At 35.1% G+C, this 18,170-nt stretch overlaps 1 pseudogene; it reads right to left on the bottom strand.

Annotated features, from left to right (window-relative positions):
* Window positions 1–15,318: 15,318 nt before the first annotated feature.
* On the bottom strand, window positions 15,319–16,077 carry LOC118546606 (large ribosomal subunit protein uL30 pseudogene; annotated as a pseudogene).
* Between the last annotated feature and the right edge of the window lie 2,093 nt (window positions 16,078–18,170).

The raw sequence follows: 18,170 nt of genomic DNA, 5'->3' as shown, positions 1-18,170 counted from the left end.
ATTTAAATACTTTTGGCTGCAACAGAAAACCTATCTCAAATTAAATTGAATAGAAAAATATTTGTTATTTTCTATATCCTGAAAATAAAGCAATCCTGAAATAAAGCAATTTTCAGGGTTAGTTAATTCAGTGGATAAACATTGTTATTGGACACTGAGATTCTTCTGTATCTCTACTTTGTCATTCATAGTTTTTGCTCCATCCTTAAGCTCCTTCTTATGGTCAAAATATGGCTGTTAGCAGGTCAGCATCATCCAGGAGAGAAGATTCTTCTGTACTCCCAAGCCCCATGAGAGGCCAATGCATCCTTGAATCAACTGCTGGCAGGGTGATAAGAGATTAGTATGCTTGATCAACAGTAATTCTTTGGACTGGAATGAAGGTTAAGGAGAAATGTTTACTACATTATCTGTGGAATTCATTTGTTTCTCAAATCTATTTAGAAGTTGATCTAGGGGCGCCTGGGTGGTTCAGTTGTTAAGCGTCTGCCTTCGGCTCAGGTCATGATCCCAGGGTCCTGGGATCAAGCCCTGTGTCGGGCTCCCTGCTCAGCAGGAAGCCTGCTTCTCCCTCTCCCACTACCCCTGCTTGTGTTCTCTCTCTCTCTCACTGTGTCTCTCTGTCAAATAAATAAATAAATAAATCGTTAAAAAAAAAAAGAGAAGTTGGTCTATACACCCTTTTAGTCCCTAGGAATTTGAGGAACAAGTGGTAAAGGAGTAGTCATTTCTAATGAAAGAATAAATGCCTTTTATGTGAGTAAAAAATTTTGAATCTAAATTCACAGAGTTTGGGGTAGGTCAGTAGCTGAAAAATGTATATCATTCTGTCTATCCTTTATGGAAATTACTTGAGGCATTATTTGCACTGTGAATATGGGCTTTTGCTTTAATAATTTTAAAGCATGAGAGAATAACCTCAGATTTTTAGAAGAAAACATTACCTATGGTTAATATTCTGTGAATCTGATGAAATCATAGCATTCAATTTTTCTTTATTTTCTGGGACTCAGTTTCCAACTGTATAAAAGAAGGACTGAGTGATTTCTTAGCACATATTTCTGCCTATTTAAGTATTTAATCAGATTTCTATGAACTTTCTGGTTAATGTACAAATTACAATTTAGTCTTAAGCTGTGTCATATTCAACATTACTTTATTATCTATTTGAGATTTTAAGAAAAAATTTACTTGGCAATTATATCAAACTTACAGAAAAATTGCAGGAACAGCACAAAAATCTCCTGCAGATTCTTCACTTAGAGCCTCCATTGAAGTTTTACCATTGCCCCACTGATATCCTCTGTAGTGTAAGGCTTCGGGATCACACCCTGCAACCAATTGTCCTGTCTCCCTAGGTTCTTTCAATCTGGAACAGTCCCTCAGTCTTCCTTTCAGTTTCATATCCTTTTCAAATTTCAGGTCACAGATCAGTCACTTTGTAGAATGTCCCCCATTTCAGTTTTCAAAATGTTTCCTTATGATCAGATTATGCAGTTTTTGGCAAAAATGTTACAGAAGTGATGCTCCATTCCAATTGAACAGCACATGATGTTGATTTGTCCCCTCATTGGTGGTGTAAATTCTGACCACTTGATTGCCAGAGGAGTCTCCGCTGTGAAGCCGCTTTTTTTTTCTTTGTTTTTAAAGTAAGTGTTTTTAGTGGAAATACTTTGAAACTATATAAATACATATTCCTCACCTCAGTTTCACCGACAAGTTTTAGCATCCATTGATTTATCATGCTTGAATTATCAGTATGATGGTTTCTAAGTGGTGTTGATTCTAATTCTGTCATTTCTTCCACATTTATTAGCTATTGTTATATTATAAGCAGAGCTTTCTTTTCTCTCCATTTATTTATTCACTCACTTACTTATATCAGTGTAGACTCATTGATTCCTATTTTATTTAATAGCTTATAATCTGTTACTGTTATTATTATTTTGATGTTCAAATTGACCCAGACTTGACCTTAAGTTGTTCCTTTAAACTGGCTTCTGTGTTCTTTTGACATATTTTCATCATCCTTTTAGCATTTCTTTACTTCTTGGGGCCAAAAAATGTTTTAGGCTCACCTTGTACTTTCCTTGCCCAGCCCTGGATTCAGCCATTCCCCCCAAGAAGTCCTAGTTCCTTTCAGTATAAAGTGGAATTTAGAAACCAAGATCAGGGTGCTCATGTGTTCATTGCAATTGGGGTGTTGTTCCCAGGCCAGAGCTAAGAAATACACACAAGTACACACATCCCTTTGCATCTATATTTATACATTCTGAGACTTTAAGTTCATATTAATAACTCCAATACCGTGGGGTTCTTCTCAGTAATTGAGAAACCTGGTTCTCATTATCACCAATATATTTATTCATTTGCTTGATCCTTTTCATATAGCCAACTATTGATCTTGTCAGACTATGCCTGCTGCCCTGTTCTAACACCATCTTCACATGGGCTGTCATTACCAGCTGTAACCAGGCTTCCTTCACCACGTGGTTCCAACACCATCTTTAAGAGGTGCCATTACTGAGCTGCTCAGACTGCCTTTTCTCCACAGCTTTGATATCATTGTCCTACAGGCCACCATTACTGTCCTAATGAAATCTGCCTAATGAATTTTGGACTAAAGAAGGAAAAAAGGAAGGAAGGAAGGAAGAAAGGAGACTGAAGCAATTATAGATTAAAATAGATAACAGGGATTTTAACAATCAGTAAAGTTAGGATACATGCCCATGGTTTGCTATTTATTCTTTACTAGTTTCTTTTAAGTTTCATATTAAAGCATACGTTCCCAGAAAATGAGCATAATCCCATCTTTCAAAAAGAAATACACAGACTTAAAATATTATTTAAAAAAGCACAATGAAAATGATTGCATGTAACCTGGATTTGGCATATGAAGTCACACACACATCTAATACAACAGATAAATGCAGCCTCCCACTGTGAATATCTTAGAAGTAAATATAGCATGGGTTCTGTCCTAAACTGCCTGAGTTGCCTTTTGTATGATAGGTTAAGTTAATTAAACTCTAGTTTCTTAGTTTCCTCGTCTGTAAAATGTGAATAGTGATAGTATTTATCTATCAGAGTGATTTTGAGGATTGAATGAGTTAGTAAATGTAAGACCTTAGAATAATGTCTGATATTTAGTAAACACTATCAAAATTGTTGCTATTATTATTATTATTTGTATTGCCAAATTCCTTTTTTATACAAGTATTTGTTATTTGAATTTTTACTGTCATACCTCTAAATTCTTTAAAAGCCCTGACAAACCTTCCCTAAACTTAATTTGCAGTATTTTCTTTTCTACATGAACTAGTGATTCAATTTTCTCCTTTTCCTCTTCCTACATTAGGCATTCTCTTGGAAATTAATTAATGTATGTCCCTCATCCCTACAACTCAACTCTGCTTTGTTTTTACCCATTTTATCCTGCTTGTGCATAAATGTCTTACCTGAGTTCTGGGGGCTTTGTAGAATCTAGAACTTTAGAAGACCACATAACAGTTCTTTTGTTGTGGGCTCTGGACTTCGTTATGTGACCTTGTGAAAGTTGCTCAAATACCTTGATCTCCAGTTTTCTTTAACTATAAAATGGAACTAAGTAGTGTTACCTCAAAGGGCTACTTCATAGGGCTACTAATTAAATTAATTAATTAATTAAATTTATATATAATTGACATATAACATATTAATTTTAGGTGTACAACATAATGGTTCAATATTTATATATATAGTGAAATGATCACCATCATAAGTCTAGTTAACATCCATCACCACACATGGTTACAATTTTTTTCTTGTGATGAGAACTCTTAAGATTTATAGTCTAAGCAACTTTCAAATGTACAGTATGGTATTGTTACCTATACCATGTTGTACATTGTATTCTCATGACTGATTTATTTAATAAGGAAGTCTGTACTTTTTAACCCTCTTCAACCATTTCACTTACCCTACCACCCCCAGTTCTTGCAACTACCAATCTATTCTCTGTATCCATGAGCTCATTTTGTTTGTTTGTTTGTTTGTTTGTTTGTTTTTAGATACCATATATAAGTGAGATCAAATGAGATTTGTCTTTTTCTTGTCTGACTTATTTCACTGAGCATAATGTCCTCAAGTTCTATCCAAGTTGTTGCAAATGACAGATTTAACATTCTTTTTTGTGGCTGAGTAATATTCCAGTGTGTTATCTATCACACCTTCTTTATCCATTCACCTAACAATGAACACTTGAGTTGTTTCCATATCTTGGCTATGGTAAATAATGCTGCAATGAACATGGTGGTACATAAATCTTTTCAAATTAGTGTTTTCATTTTCTTAAGTTAAATACCCGGAAGTGGAAATGCTGGATCATATGGTATTTCTGTTTTTAATTTTTTGAGGAAACTCCATACTCTTTTCTATAGTGGCTGCTCTAATTTACATTCCCATCAACAGTACACAGGGTTTCCTTTTCTTCACATCCTTGCCAACAGTTGTTATTTCTTATCTTTTTGATGATAGCCATTCTAATTTGTGTGAGGTGATATCTCATTGTGGTTTTGATTTACATTTCTCTGATGATGAGTGATGTTAAGCACCGTTTTATGTGCCTGTTAGCTATCTGTATGTCTTCTCTGGAAAAGTAACTATTCAGATCATCTGTTCATTTTTAAATCGGATTGGTTTTTTGCTATTGATTTGTATGAGTTCTTTATATATTTTGGATATTAACCCCGTATCAGATATATGATTTGCACTTATTTTCTCCCATTTGGTGGTTGCCTTTTAATTTTGTTGGTGGTTTCCTTTAGTGTGCCGAGACTTTTAATTTATTTTTGCTTTTATTGCCTTTGCTTTTGATTTCAAAATCTAAAAAATCATTGCTGAGATCGATATCAAGGAGCTTACTGCCTATATTTTCTTCTAGGAGTTTTATGTTTTCATGTTTAACATTAAATCTTTGATCCATTTGGAGTTAGTTTTTATTTATGGTGTAAGATAGTAGTTCGGTTTCATTCTTTTACATGTAGCTGTCCGGTGTTCCCAACATCATTTATTGAAGACTGTCCTTTCTTTATTGTGTATTTTTGGCTTCTTTGTTATAAATTAATTAACCATATATGTGTGGATTTATTTCCAGCCTTGCTTTTCTGTTCCATTGATCTATGTGTGTTATGTGTCATTTAAGTGAGACAATTTGATAAAGCACTTAGCACAGTGTTAAAAAAATATTAGTAATGATTATGATTATGTTACCAAACTGGAAGGGTTGATTCTGGCTTTCTCTATTTTAACTTTCTTCTCTTCCTCAGATGTCTTTCTTCCAGATCTTAAATATTAGTTCTAATGCTGAGAAAAATGAATATATGCAGCTTCAAAAAGTTATTGGTTAGTGTCTGTGGAAAAAATGACAATTTTGGATGTTTTAGAGTGATATGTGAATTTAAGATTGTGGAGTCCAAGACTGACAACTATTGAGAGCCAGTATAATGTTTTTAAGAGGGTAGAATCTGGAGCCAGACAGCCTGGGTTTCAATCCTAGTTCTTCTGCTCACTAGTTTGTGTGACCTTGGGCAAGTTACTTAACCACTCTGTGCATCAGTTTCTTCATCTATGAAGTGGGTCTGAAATATTTGAAATAACTATTTGTTAAGTAGTTATTTCATAAGACTGTTGTGAGAATTCAGTAAGTTCAAATATGTAAAAGTACTTAGACTGGAGCCTAGCCCTTAGTAAGCCCTGTACACATGTTAGCTCTTCAACTACTGACCTTTAATGGCCTTTCCATTAGCATGGGAGGTTTTCTTGTGACCACAATCAAATTGTTCTTATTTCCAGTTATTTCAATGTTCTTTTCCTTTATATTGAGAAAGTTAAATTTTTGTAGCATATGTATTACATGTTATTATGACATACATATTACAATTATATTATTTATATAATTTTTTTTTACTTATCCATTTTACTGATACAGTGTGATTGATTGCAGTGTGGGAGAGACTTTTTCTCTTTAGCCTCTATCTGTATGAACAAGTGAGATGGGAGTAGAACCAAAGCACATCACTGATGTGATTCATTGGAGGATGTCTAGATGGCTGAGAAGCAGTGATGGATGTCTCTCCTTTCCTCCATGTGACTCAGATGCTTAAACAGGCATGGAGAACTGAGTCAACTAAATGTTTTGGCTTAGTCCATTTTGTTTGTGGCATAAAACCCCACATAGTCTCTTAAATCTCTGGTGCTTTTTTCTTCTAGCTGATTAGTGCATCTGAGGTTAGAGTTTTATATTTTATATGCAAAGTAACTAACAAAAGAGATTTTTTTTGAATGGGTATCACAATATTTTGGTATAATACCTATTTTTTAAAAAGTTGTTTGTTTTAGATAAATTGAGCCAGTACAGATTAGGCTTTGGGTATAATTGCTCTTTAAAACATAGATTATAATTAACATCTGTTCAGATTTTTTTTAAGAAGCAGCATGGAATGATAAAAAAAAATTCATTCATCAAACAAATATCTTTTAAGCTTCTAATAAATGTCAGCCAACTGTGCTGGGTGAAGAGAAAGTATGTGTGCACACACACATTGCCGTCCCCTCCTGCTCCTGATGAAAAGATATTTCTTCTCTTATAACTTACATCTGGTGGGGAGATAGATATTAATTTAAGAATCATGTAAATAAAAGAATAATTATAACTGGGGTAAGAACATGGTATTGGAGAGTGTATTGTATATTAGGAGAAGCCAAAGAAGGCTTCCTGGAGGCAGTGGCCCTTGAGCTGAGATCTGAAAGATGAGCAGAGAATAACACTGAAGAGGAGTCAGGGAGTTAAGGAAGGAGATTACTGCAGACAGGGGCATCTGTATGCAAAAGTTTATGGCAGGAGGGAGCATGGATTGTCTGAAGAGCCCAGAGAAGGTGAGAGTTGCCAGAGTTCAGAGGCAAGAAGGAGTGTAGTGAAATAATGAGGCTATAGAGTTAGGTAGGAGCCCAGAGCAATTAGGGCCTTATGGTCCATGTTAAGTACCCATGTTATCCCAAGTTTGCTGGGAAAGGACCCCTCAGATGTTGAGAGAAGCTTAGGCCATGGATTCTGGTAGATGGAAAGAAATGAAGAAATGCTAAAAAAAAAAAAAAGCTAATAATTAGGGCTATAATATTCATAGTCTCAAAATAGAAAAAATGCAATTCAGTATAAGCATTCTATTCACAAGAAAATTACAGAATTTACAAAAGATCAGTTTAAAGTATACTGCAGGTGGTATGAGTTGGTAATAAGACATCAATTTAAAGTTGTGTGATGAGTATCTTCTCTCAATCCTGGCACTGTGTCTCTGTGACTGTATATAGATCCTCATTTGGAGGTAGGGCTGAACTTTCAATCTGTGGCTTTTCACGAATGTGAGGCCACGTGGTCTCCAAGACAGGCTGTGAATAGGGACTATTGCATGTCACACATAAGGGAAAGTGATGCAGCCAGACGTGCATATTAAAAAAAAAAAAACCTGCTAATGATGTACTATATGTTGGCTAATTGAATTTAAACAAAACAAAACAAAGATGCTAGAGGCATGTTGTGGGTGATGGCAGTGGAGCTGGAAAGACACAAATGGCTTGGTTTGGTCTTTGTTTATGATGAATGATAGAGAACAACCACAATTTTGGACTTCATAGAACCAAATTCCCAAATTAGTGCTAGAATTAGGGAACTTCACTGAAAGGTAAACAAAAACACTAAATGACACCAATATAGTGATTCTTTTTTTTCTCCACATAAAAATGTCTTTTTATGTTTATATATCTGGGTATATTTTAAACTTTTCATTTTCCAAACAATTATTTGCATGTATAAATAATCACTTGGGTATGGAAATAACACAATTTGCACATGTCAGTCCTAACTCATACTACACTTTGGCTTTGTTTTTAATGCAGAAATTAAACAGAATTTGCCAACAAACATTTATTGAGCACCTACTATGTGCCAGGTAATAACTGGTTTTAGCTTATGATCTGTAAATTTGTATCCCCACCCCTATACTTTTATAACATGGGTGATAATTCTGAAAAAATTTAAACTGTTTCAACTTCGTTTTGAATAGCTTGGAGGTTAAAAGTATTAAAAATGTAAAAGGAAAAAGAAGTTACGTCTTTTAGTTTTTGAATATTGTGTGCCAAATGTCCTAAATGTTTTAAGAATCCTTTTAGCCTTTTCAACCTGCCTTCCCACTGTGTGCCCAAAATAATTGATTATCCGTGTGTGATCCTACAAGCATTGCAGCAAAAAGGGCAGAAAACATTGGACAAAGATAATGGGATTTCACATTTTGCCCTGCCTACCTTTTTCTTTCAAACTGACTTAAGTTAATAAAACTTCCCATGAAAGCCTTTGAAATTTCATCATGGGTTTTGTGAAAGAGGTGAAAGTTGACCTAGAAGGGCTTGACCTATAAGTTGGCAGCTACTGGAAGTCTAGCCTCATAATTCAGAGGTCCAGTGACAGCTTTGCCTATAAACCCAAGTCTTCATTTCACTGACATTTTCAGGTTTAGTCTCCTTGAAAATGCTAACAAAAGTGAAGCATATCATTTCTCTGCTTGGGATAGCAATGGTGATGTTTATGGAACCATTTGCTGTCTCAGGGGTAATCTCCCGGATAATTTGGATTAACCTTATCGGGTCTCTAGATACCACATTACCCAGGGTGGATGATCTCCAGAATAACCTTTTCAGATCCTAAAGTTTTAACCCCAGCACCATGTTTTATCAAAAAACTTTCAACAGAAATTCATTGAAAACTATCCGACAAGGCTTACTTCAACCCTTTTGGTCTGAAGTGGCCTTCAGTCAGGCAAGAAAACATAATGTTTTCTGTGAATAATTCTAATTAGAAAGTAGGGCAACCTGACATTTTCCTCTGTTTACTTTTTCCACGAGACCGTTATTATGTATCAATGTGCCTCACTCCTCCTATTTGTCCAGGTTTTGAAACTGATTACCTGGAAAAGGCGGGTGTAGTGCTTTTGTTAGTTTATTTACTGGTAGAGAGAATTTACTTAAAAGAGTGAAGAATTTTCCCCAAGGAAGAATTTGTCTTTTGGGCAGGCAACAGAAAGAATCTTTTATGTGTATTGATCAAAAGTTCTTCTGGAAAAAAAAAAAAAGTCCTTTCTTTCTTTCTTTCTTTCTTTCTTTCTTTCTTTCTTTCTTTCTTTCTTTCTTTCTTTCTTTCTTTTCTTTTGAAGAAAGAGGGAAGTCTGATGCCTTCTGAAGCTGGGATCAACCCTGAAATTCTGTCCCACTCAAGACTTCTACATCCTAATTAGGCTTGCTTTTGTGAAATCTAATTATGTTCATAATTACTTTTTAGTATTATATATCTAGAGCTTGTAGTTCCAGTACAAGACTATGAATTTCACTGTCTCAAAACTGAAAAATAGTAATTACAACTACGAATTTGTTTTATTTTTCTGCTTTTCAGAAAGTGCAGGCCCAGGTGATTCACTACAGTTTTTCCAGAAAATATTCATCCCATTTGAATCAGTTTAAAAAGGTGGAACAGAGTAGCAGTAGCTAATAAAATTAATGTCATATCTGTAATAGAGAAGAGTACTCATGGTCTCAATTGAAAGGAATAATAGAAGAAAAAAATCACTTTGCATTCTTCATATTGAAACCTAGTCTGTCCTTCTGAAAGTGAGGTGTTGATATACCTCTACCCAATGCTCATTTTTTTCTAAAATTAATCTGATTAGGGTGCATTTAAACATAGGGTGAAGGAAAGTATTGAGGTTGTCTGTGCTCAAAAAATAAGATCCTATTGCTGATTTACTTTATGAAATAGTTTGAACTGATCAAGTTATGAGATCCAACAGTTTAACCTTAGAAGGGACAGATGAAGCACTTTTCAAAATAGTGACAGTTTCTACTTCCCTGAGATTTTCCTTTGTGCTAGATGCTTTGCATGTATAGTCTCATTAATCCTGACAACACTGTAAACTATATATTATCATCTCCATTTTATAAAGGAGGAAAACTGAGACTCAAGAGACCAAGACACCTGCCCGAGTTCACCTATCTGGGTTGAAATTCTGCAGTGGAGGGGCTGCCATTGTAAGCTCGTCTGTCCCTGACGCCCATAGTCTTTCCACTTATGCGCCATGTCTACAAAATGCTTGGTTACTTCCTGCTGTATCTTCTTGAGAAGAAAACTGGAGAGGTGAATGGGAAAGGCCAGAATATGGGGATGGGGAATGGAAGGGATTATGGGTGCAGTAGTGTTTTCACCGGAGAGTTACATATTTGGATAATAATGTGTAGAGCTTTGGCCAGGGAAAGGATGAGCCAGTTAAGCTAGCTAGAGGAATTTCCATTGAGCTTGGGAGCACAATTTATTAGAAAGATTAAAGACTGGTTGGACCATTTCTTTGTCTCAGACCAATGGAATAATGGAAAGAAATTTGCATTCCAACAACAGGACAACTCCCTGCTAAAACTAGAGTGTGATATTTAAATAAATATTAAGAATGATAGTTACCATTTATGGGACTCATCCTAAGTACAAAGCTTTTTAAAAATGCATTATTTTTAACATTACAACACCCTTGTAATGTAGGTTTTATTATTTCTGTTGTACAGATAGGAGAAAAACAAAGAAATCAAGTATTGAGGAGGTTCTCCAAGGCTGACAAATAGGTTCATCTTGATCTTGAGTCTGCATTCTTTTTCTCCAAAGAGAGTATTTGATACACTGCCTTACCCATTGCAGTTAATATATGATGTGAGAAAAAAAGCTTTAAAACTATATTTTAAGAGTAACTAGTTTTGCATATCAGATTGGAGGTACTGGCAAGGGCACCAGCATGTTCGGTGGGATAGAGTAGATCTTAGAGAAGGGAAAACTTTTCTGACTTTACTTTGGCACCTTAAGCTAGTGTGGTCCAGAAACAGTGGTGGAAACTTTGGAGTACCACTTTTGCTTTGAGGTAGCTGAATGGTCTTAGACAAGTCATGTAACCTTGCTGGGCCCCAATTTTCTTGTCTTTTTGCCTATTTCAGTGCTTGGCACATAGTAGGAATGAAAATGATACAGGATATAAACGAAGAAGCTCAGATTGCTAATTTTTTGGAGTTTCTTTGAGTTCTAAATTCTGTTACTCAGGCATAGTAACTTTGGTTTCTTTATTCTTTCAAAGAGGAAAATTGTGCCGATCTATTTGGCAAGGTTATTATGGGAATTAACTAGTATATTTTCCAAGTTATGGAGGTCCTACAGAAAAAGATAAGAAGACTACATCTTCTTTCCTTTCAAATAGTTATGATAACTTTTATTAATATTTTGCATTGATCAAATGCCACAAATATGTCAGGTACTATAGAGAAACTAGAACCTTTCCAGCAAGTTCATAATCTGAATACACTAGTAATGGCACTAGTATTAGTGACTGAGTTTATTTATTATTTTTTAAAAATTTATTTATTTGAGAGAGAGAGCAGAGCGAGCAAGAACATGAGTAGGGGGAGAGGGGCAGAGGGAGAAGGAGAGGCAGGATCCCCACTGAGCAGGGAGCCCAATGCGAGGCTCAATCCCAGGACCCTGGGATCATGACCTGAGCTGAAGGCAGACGCTTAACTGACTGAGCCACCCAGGCACCCAGTGACTGAGTTTAAAAGTGTCTTCATGCCAATGTTTGAGAGAATCTGGTCACATATATTGTAGCACAGGAAAGAATCAGACTGGCATCAGCCCGGACATGGCTAGAAGGAAGAGAAGTCTCTGAAAGCTTGTTCTATTAGTGGGACTTTTGCATTGCTTCATGTCTTTGTGGTTTGGAATGGTAGCCACCATTGCAGGGTCTCATAGAATATGGAAGCCAGGTACTTTGTGCTCTAGGCCAGGTAATTTGCCATGTGAAGGTCAATCATCTATCTTGGTTCTCAGTTTATTCATTTTTGAATAGTTGATAGTAACGTTTACACCATCAGTTTATTGTGGAGATTGATAATGACTATAGAATCATTTGAGAAAGTTCTATTTCTATGGCAACTATATGGATATTACATATTTGCCAAGCCTCTGAAAGATCAAAATAAATTAGAAGCTCATATTGACTAAAATGTTCCAAGTGGAACTTGGACCATATGATTTTATCACTCACGTTTCTTTCCTAAAAGCCTTATGAGCAGAAGAAAAGAAAACGGAAAGAAGGGGAAAACTGTTTCTCTGCTGGGAATGAGAAGTGTGTCATTTGCAAAATCTCCTGAAAGCATGGTATTTTCTTCAACCACAAGAGTGGACTATTTGTAAAATTGTTAGTGGATTTCCCAGATTTGTACTAATAACATACAGTGATACCAAGTTGCCATTTATACCTTACACTTTACTTGTAGAGAAACTGAATCAACAAAAATAATGTTATATGGGAAAAATACAAGAGTCAGATGTTGGGTGATGATTTTCCATTAATTTAAAAAATTCATTTATTCATCTCTTTATTCGTCCATACATTTATTCATTTAACCAATATTAAGTTTCCAGTACTGAGCTAGGTGATGAGGATAAAAAGATAACTAGTCTCATGTTTTTTCATTTAATTTGTTCCTTATTAATATTTATAACCTTTACTTTGATAAATAACTTATGAAAGTTAAAAATAGGCTATCCTGATATTTCTGTTAATATGCACATTTTTCTTTATTTATGAAGGAATTTATTCTCTGCTAGAGATCCCTATGAATGGGGGAAAGCCTTGAATACTCTGCAGTATCTGTAATGAGAAATATACACAAATTAAGAAATAAACAATAAGATATTAACACAAAAGTATGGTGCTTGCTAGAGACTCTCCCCATTGCAAACAAAAGAATCTTTTAATATGTGATACTACAGATATGTGACTGTAGTATTGACTCTCCTCAAATATTTAAAAGTGTAAACCATGAGTGTATTTTAGACTAATCCTTTAGAGAGAACTTTTTTTTATTTTATAACTGGCTTAAGAAAAAAGAAAAAAAAAAAGTACTGACTCCATATCTGAAAAGTCAAGACCTTCACTCACATGGTCTGATCCAGGGACTCAAATGATGTCAGTGAGGTTGTCTTTCTTTCTTGGCTCTGCTTCTCTGTCCTGGCCCCATTTTTTTTGAGCAAGCTCTTCCCTCATGGTGATAAAATAGCGTCGGTAGTTCTAGGTTTATGTCCTATTTTGCCAACAATTCAAGTATAAGAAAATGTTTTTTTCGCAGTAGTTCCAACCAAAGTATAAGGATTGAGTTTCCTTGGCTCTGGTTTATCTGTCTTGAGTCACATGCCCATCCTTGGAGCTGGTTAGTGTCAGTCTCACCCAGACTACATGACCTGAGAATGAGGAATATCAGACTTCTATTACTAGAAGGAGAGGGCATTAAGACAGATGTCCATTACCTTATTTTTAGCAATATGTAGTATCTAGAAATACCCTATCTGTTCTCTGCCTTATATCACAGCAGAGGATTCCACAGTCAGCTGCCTCTCTCTCACCCCAGTGCATAAATTTTTCCCTATCTTACACATTTGGGTTTGCTCATTAGTCTCTTTATGAGACCATGGTTTACAACCAGGGATTTTCAGGACTGTGAAATCCTTAAGTAGAGAATGTTTCCATTTATAGCAGAAAAATTGCTCTGTGCTGTTTGGCCATATGGCCTGCCTTAGTGTGAAGACATGTATTCTTATGTTATCAAAATCCCTTGATATTGATATAAAATCAACTTTTATAGAGTGGGATACGTGTTTTGTGTCCTCTTTACAAAGAACATTTAATATTGCATATCCTCAAAGAAAAAGCATCATGAATTTGTGTAAATTACATTAGAAATCATTTTTCATTTGGAAATTAAATTTTGCATCCAACTGGATGGTTGTACTTAATCTAATGATTTCTGAGTGTTTAAAATAGTAACGTCTGCCAGTGGACTCGTAAAGGAATCTATACATCATAAGAATCAAACAGTATGAAACTTTTATGTTTAACTTCCCATTAGGATGCAAGATCAGTATACTTCATTAAAGAATATATATAAAGAATTATTCAGTGATGTTTCATTATATTGCTGACCACCCGTCAATAATTTATTTCTGTATGAGTTTCTGCAGTCCCACAGACTAAAACTCTTTAGTTAAACTAGCCCTTGTTGTAATGTGAGACACTCAAGATTAAAAAAAAAAACAAAAAAAACCCCTCATTATTTAATTTTAACTATAAAATGCTTATTGGGTGTGGTAGAAACTAAGCTAGATTCCTAGTATATCAGTAAACCATAAATGTAGAGGAAGAAAAACTCAGGAGGACTTAAATAGAGCATAGTAGGCACACAAATACCCCAAAATGTATAACACAGAAACAATTACAACACAATATAAAGGTAATACTCTTAGAGTGGTATGAATTCCATACTCTGAAATAAAACATAAAGTATCTGAAGCATTCATACTACCTGAACTTTTAGAATTACTGAGGAGTCTACTAAGTCTTGGATGCAGGAAGTAGGAACCTCAGAAATTTTACTTCTGTTTATCAGAAGATTTATTTTAGCAAGTGGGTGGGTGGGCAAGTACCCTTTTTTTGATTCTTACATAGATTTGGCTCTTAGTTTAATCTCTCCAGCATGAAAAATGGTCCCAAGTTTATATCAATAAAAATTTCTGCTTTGAAGTAATCTGGAAAACCTTACTATATAAACTCCCTAAAAGAAAGAAATCCATAAATGACACAAATTCCAGAAGACTGGTTGTAACTTTCATGAATGAGAACTGTGATTTAAGAAAAACCATGAGTAACACCTTCACTAGGAGACTTTGATTTTGTGAATCTGAAACTATGTCTTGCATTGGATTCTCTTACAGGGACAACTTTGTCAACAGATTTCATCTCAAATCCATTGCAATGTTTTCCATTTTGTTTTTCAATGGAGTAGATTTTAGGAAGTGACTGCTAGTGCTCATTATCATAAAGAATGATCAATCATAGGATATTATTTCCCTTTTCCAGTTTAATTTCCTATTTGTTTGACTTTTTAAAAATCATCTTGTGCTTTTTACAATGTGTGCTCTGTGTGTGTGTGTGTGTGTGTGTGTATATGTGTATGTGTATGTGTGTGCGGGTGTGGTAATACTGCAGACATTCTGAGTTCTGGACTATGCAACATTCCAACCAATAATGCAGTACTGATGTGTAATGAATATAAATTTTATTATTATTGCATATATAATAATTATTATTTTCACCATTTTTTTTCAATATGAAAGTAGTCATTTATTAATTGACCAGATTACAAAAATAATCATGGTAGATACTTTAGTTCATCCTTCATAAGCCTATTGACCTGGTCTTCCTTGTTACCAGCATCTCTACCTTCTACAAAATGGGTGGGCTTTTTCTTCATTCCCCTTTGTGGAGAAGATAATTTGAAGGGCCATAAAAAGTTGTTTTCTTCTTTGAAACATTTTCCAACAGTGTAGACCTGGTCAACCAGATCTTCCATGCAGACGATGCCATATTTACCAAGAGATCAAGCAATCAATGTGTTACCTGTCAGGGCAATTCACTTGTTGATTCTGCCTTAACCACGCTTGTAGATCAATTCATACACCGACTTCAGGGTTGGGTCCCCCCATGCTATATATGGTTCCACAATCCTTGGTATGTTAACTGAAACCTTTTTGAGCTTAACAAAGGTGCCATTGAAGAATCTGGTGAAGGTGAAGAAGCTGCAACACCTTTCGAACCTTTGGGCTCACACCACTGTTACCTCTGATCCTGATGACAAATGCCAGTTTGGGTTCTGCAGGTATGGAGAAGTTGCCAACTTTTCTTGCCATCCTTGCCCTTCGAATCTCAGTTCCTTACATCTGCCTATATTCTTTGTGGTAATGCTTAGCTTTTTCATAGATAAGCTTCCTCCTTGCTTTTCTCAAAGAATTTTTTGGGCAAACTTCTTTCTCAGACACTTGATCTTCAACTCTGCGAAATTCTTTTGCTTTTTCTTAAGGATTTCTGGCACAATAGGAACCTTCTTTTTCTTCTCTTCTGCACCCTCCATGGTTCCACTATTTTCACCATTTTTAATGTGCTATGCATCGTGCTAATAACTTTGACTTTCATAATAAATCCAAGAGGCAAATATTTATATCCTCAGTTTACAGACTAGATGATTAAGGCTTGGATAACTTAGATTAAAACTTGGGTAAGTATTATGTTAGCTACAGATTTTTTATAGATGTCCTTTATCAGGTTGAGGAAATTCTCTTCTGTTTCTACTTTGCAGAGAATTTCTATCATGAATGGATGTTAACTCCTATCAAAGGCTTCCTTTTTTCATTAGTTGAGATTATCTATGATTAAAAAAAATTCTTAATAGTGAATTACATTGATTGATTTTTAAATATTGAACCAGCCTTATATTCCTTGGATAAATCCCAGTTTGCTCATAATGTATTACATTTTTATATGTTGCTGAATATAATTTGCTAGAATTTTGTTGATGATTTAGGCATTTGTGGTCATAACGATATTTGTCTGTAGTTTCTTACAATGCATTATTTCTAATTTTGGTATCAGTGTGATGCTGGCTCATAAAATAAGTTGGGAAGTGTTTTCTCAATTCATTTTCTGGAAGAGATAGCATAAAATTGATATTTATATATCAATTATGTTGATAATTATATTTTTTTCCTAGAAATGTTTGGTAGAAATCTCCAGTGAAACCATCTGCACCTGGAGTTTTCTTTGTGGGAATGTTTTCAATTTTTTTAACAGATATAGGAATATTCAGGTTATTTATTTCTTTTTCAGTGAGTTTTGTTAATTTCTGTCTTTCAAGGCACTGGCCCATTTGATTTAAGTTCTTGAATTCATTAGCATAGAGTTGTTTGTTGTATTTCCTTATTATCCTTTTAATGTCTGTAGGATCTCTTATGCCTGCTACTGGTGATTTATGTCTTCTCTTTTTTCTTGATCATTCTGTCTAGAGGTTTACAAATATTATTGATCTTTTCAAAGAACCATGTTTTGGTTTCATCAAATTTCTTATTAAAATTTTGTTGATTTCTGTTCTCAGATTTGACTTTTCCTTGTCTCTATTTGGTTTGGGTGTACTTTGCTCTTCCTTTTCCACTTTCTTTCATTATTGAGACCTTTTTTTCTTTTTTTTTTAAGATTTTATTTATTTATTTGACAGAGAGAGAGAGAGTGTGAGAGAGCACAAGCAGGTAGAGCGGCAGGCAGAGGGAGAGAGAGGGAGAGTAAGAAGCAGGATCGCCACTCAGCAGGGAGCGGGCTCAATCCCAGGACCCTGGGATCATGACCTCAGCCAAAAGCAGATGCTTAACTGACTGGGCCACCCAGGTGCCCTGAGACCTTTTTTTTTAATAACATAAGATTTAATGTTATAAATTTCCCTTTAAGAACTCTTTTAGCTTCATGCTGCAAATTTTAATATCTTCTCATTTTCATTCAGTCAAAATATTTTCTAATTTCCCCCAACTTCCTCTTTGACCCATGGTTTATTTAGAAGTGTGTTGTCTACGTTTTACAAATTGGGGATTTTTCAGATATATTTCTTTTTTTTATTAAAGATATTATTTATTTATTTGACAGAGAGAGACACAGTGAGAGAGGGAACACAAGCAGGGGGAGCGGCAGGCAGAGGGAGAAGCAAGCTCCCTGCTGAGCAGGGAGCCCCATGCTGGACTCAGTCCCAGGACCCTGGGATCATAACCTGAGTTGAAGGCAGATGCTTAACCGACTGAGCCACCCAGGCATCCCTATTTCTGTTTTGATATCTAGTTTAATATCTAGTTAATTATAGTTCAAGAACATACTTTATAAGATTTCTATCCTTTTAAATTTGTTATTGTTTTAGATTATCTTATTTTTTCTTTAGCTGAGAATGTCCTTATTTTGTCATCATTCATGAAGGATATTTTTACTGGTTGTAGAACTCAACAGTTCTTTTCTTTCAGTGTTTTAAAGATGTCCTACTGTCTTCTGGCTTCCATGTCTTTTAATGAGAATTCTGCAGTCAAAATTTTGTTCTCCTATATGTAATATGTCATTTTTCTGCAGCTGCTTTCAAGATTTTAAATATTTATCTTTGTTGTAGAGTTATTTGGTTGCTATGTGTCTGTGCATGCT

Source organism: Halichoerus grypus, chromosome 5 (genome assembly GCF_964656455.1).
Source record: "Halichoerus grypus chromosome 5, mHalGry1.hap1.1, whole genome shotgun sequence".
Lineage (NCBI taxonomy): Eukaryota > Metazoa > Chordata > Mammalia > Carnivora > Phocidae > Halichoerus > Halichoerus grypus.
Note: the sequence above shows the minus strand (reverse complement) of the source record. Positions and strands in the feature narration are given on the sequence as shown.